Source organism: Clupea harengus, chromosome 19 (genome assembly GCF_900700415.2).
Source record: "Clupea harengus chromosome 19, Ch_v2.0.2, whole genome shotgun sequence".
Classification (NCBI taxonomy): Eukaryota; Metazoa; Chordata; class Actinopteri; order Clupeiformes; family Clupeidae; genus Clupea; species Clupea harengus.
The window spans coordinates 20,530,190-20,533,533 of NC_045170.1; the positions used below are offsets into that span (position 1 = coordinate 20,530,190).

Here is a 3,344-nt window from a genome sequence, read left to right on the forward strand (position 1 = left end):
TATAGACCCGTTACTGTTAGAGAAAACCCTATAGAAATGACTTCAGTCTTAAAAGAGGTGTATGGATGTTCTAAATCATATGTATATTGGCAGCAGCGCTTCTTTGACCGGGAGCAAAAAGAAACTGAGTCATTGTTTGAGTTTTCCCATGCATTAATGGACCTTATGGCAAAGGTGAAACGGTCCAAACAGGATTCAATTGCTAATCCAGACATGTTGCTAAGAGATACATTTTGTGAGCATGTGCGGGATCCGATGTTAAGAAGGGAACTTAAAAGAATGGTACGGGCTAATGGGGGTTTCTTCTCTGCTAGATGTAAGATGGGAAGCCACTAGGTGGTGGAGGAGGGACAGACAAGTCGTGACCGGACTCATAGTGCCCCGGGCGTAGAAGTGAGGCACCTTGTATGTCTCAGTGTGAAGCCACCGCTTGCTCAACCCTCCGAGATTGCAGAGTTAAAAGAAATTGTTTTGAAACAACAAGCCCAACTAGATATGCTGGTCCAACATCTAGGGCAGCCCATTGGTAAATCTCGCGCCCCGCAGCCATATAGGGAGGGCCGCTTTAAGCGTGCCCCCGACGGTCAGCCTATCTGTATTCAATGTGAGCAACCTGGACATATAGCCCGGTACTGTCAGTCTGCCCCTCTTTCTAGGAACCGTAGACCAGCCCCTCGCCCATTTCCAGATTCCACAGAGCAGTCTGTGCCTCTTGGCCATAGTTCAAGCAGCCAGCCGGAGAACTTGAAAAACAGGTTGGCCTCAGTGACGGAAAGGTGTCAGGCCCTGGAGAAGCGTGTCCCCACAGCACAGGCCCCCCCTGGTGATGTTGCCGTGATACAGGACCAGTTGAGGGATGCCTTGGACAAGAACCAGCACTGGCTGGTGTATGACCAGCAGCGGGAGGCCTACAGTCAGGGGCTGCTGGCCAGGACACAGGAGCTGGAGCAACAGGTCAACCAAACCACCCACCAGCACAACAAAGAGGGTAATTCAGAGGTGAGCAAGACCTCCACTGCCACCCAGCAGGAAGCAGCAGATAAAGAAACTGCAGGAGCAGCAGACAAAGCAACTGCAGGAGGCTCGGCGGGTCGCAGAGTTACTGAGGGAGAAGGTGTCGCGGGCGGAACGGGAGCTGGAGGAGCTGAGGCAAAGGGCCGGACGGGCGCAGACGGAGGCCCAGGTGGAGCGGCAGAGTAGCCAGCTGGCCGGGCGGGAGGCGCTGGAGCAGAGGGAGAGGGTGACCAAGGCGGAGCGGGAAGCGGACAGCCTGCGGGAGAAGGTGATCAGGGTGCAGGAGGAGGCGTGCCGACTCAGAGGGAGGTATGAGGAGAAACAGCAGGAGCTGGAGAACACTGATGCACTCCTGGAGGAGGAGAGGAAGAGGGCGTCCGAGCTACTGCTGCAGGTGAACCTGCTTCAGAAGTCCATGCTGAACCATCATGATGAGCAGAAGAGGGTTTCTATCCTGAAGCAACAGGTCCAGCTGTTAGTGAGGGACTTTGAGACGGAGAAGCTGAACCGTCAGGAGCTGCAGAACCAGCTGCACTGCATGCTGAAGGAGCTACGTAAAGCCAGAGAGCAGATCTCACGCCTGGAGGCCACCAAGCACCAGCCACGTTTCCCTGAGCCCAGCTCCTACACCAGGCGGCTCACTCTGGAGGACCCCGGCCCCATCTCCCCCTCCAAGGTGCTGGATGAGAGCTTCCTGGAATGGAGGCCGAAGCCCTGCGGCGCTCAGCCAGATCGACAGCAGGTCAGCATTCCAACCCCTACCAGCTCCCTCCATCTGTTTCCACCAGGAATGGAGAGGAGTCACTGTCAGAGGGCGGAGACCCAGAACGGTGAGGGTGAATTGCCATCGTCGGGTCGCCGATTCATTTGGAGGGGGTGGATTGTAGCCTGTGCACCAGGCTAGGACTAGGTCCCTTAGTCTCTCTCTGCCCTGAGCGCCCTCTTCCTAGTGCCAATCACGTCACTAATTGGGGGGTGGAGTGGGCATCTGGTAGGCCATCTAAATGCTTGGGAGGCAGGCGTATATATAGACACCTGGGGGTCCTTACACGGTATGTTGTCACTCTGCTGCCGGCACCGGTGTGTGGAAGCCATGCTGTGGGTGCGGTCTTGCTGTGAGTAGGTCTGTTGACGCGTTTCGTTCTTGATGCTAATTTCACTGCGGTTAGCAATCTAAGGAATGTTTGTTTTAATAGCGTGTGTGTGTGGGAGCAGACGCTGACCCAACCGTGTTTTACCAGTGTTTGCGGGACCATTTCCTTATGCAAGGTACGATGATGTAACGCCCAGCATAACTGTTGTCATACATTGTTTTTAACTGACGGACTGTAACATGTGTGTTTGTTTTCCACCAGCACCCGCTGGGTATTGTGGCTCTGCTACAAACGCAGTGTTCCTCACTGACTAACGTGAGCGGCAGACGTGTTTAACGGCAATGGGAATTGTTAGTTGCTGTTCTCTACACGTATGATTGTGGTGGTGATTAGTGCTTAACTAGATTTTGGTTTGTTTTTCCTCTAGCCTGTTGATTGTAACGAGTATTGTAGTGAGAGTGCAGTTATTGTACATCACAGGCTAGAGTGGTTTCTTCTTTTATTCCTTTGTTTTGTCCCCCCTTCCCTCTCGTGTAGCCAGCCTCGGTGGTGGTGGAGCCAGGGTAACATACAGGGCCCTTGTGAGAAGGCAATCTCCCTAGTTCCCCCTCTTGCACTTAATGTGTAGCTTAGACGTGTGACAGGAAGTTGCTGTGAAGCATGAAGTCTTGAGTCCTTAAATTAAGTTTATCAGAGTGACATTTAGTTGCAGTGTGTCTATAGACAGTGATCACGTGTGATTGGGACCCTAACCCTTCTAGTTGTGGTTCTCATTGTCTTCTCTGGCTCCTGTGCCGTTAGCTTGGCAATCCCCCACTGTATTCCCTTGTTATTTATTTTACTGTTGACCAACCCAAACCAACACTTTTAATACCATGTATTAATAAAGACTATTTTTATACTTTTCTAAAGAACCTGTGTCTGTACGGATTATTGAGACAGAGTTCCCCTTGCTCTGGCCTTAGCACAGACAAATTGAGATCAAGGGGTGGCGTAGTCAGCTGTACACTAGGGGGCGCTACACATGTATTTGTCCATCAAGTTTCTACCGTAGTTGAGTCAGCAAGACCTGATAAGCTTTTAGCAACCAAGGCAACTCTGTTAGCTAAACGTGAACACACTTCAAAAAGCCCATTAATGATCAGGATGTGAGCAACAAGCTACAATAATTGTCTTGGTTCTCTACATCCTGCCATTACCAGGAAGTCGTAATATAATTTTTCTGCATTAAAAACA

At 51.4% G+C, this 3,344-nt stretch overlaps 1 long non-coding RNA gene across 1 annotated transcript; it reads left to right on the forward strand.

Annotated features, from left to right (window-relative positions):
* The first annotated feature begins 2,108 nt into the window (after window positions 1-2,108).
* Window positions 2,109-3,022, forward strand: LOC116225000. Its single transcript, XR_004165859.2, has 2 exons — window positions 2,109-2,283; window positions 2,370-3,022. It is a non-coding gene; the product is annotated as an uncharacterized LOC116225000 (long non-coding RNA).
* Window positions 3,023-3,344: the final 322 nt, after the last annotated feature.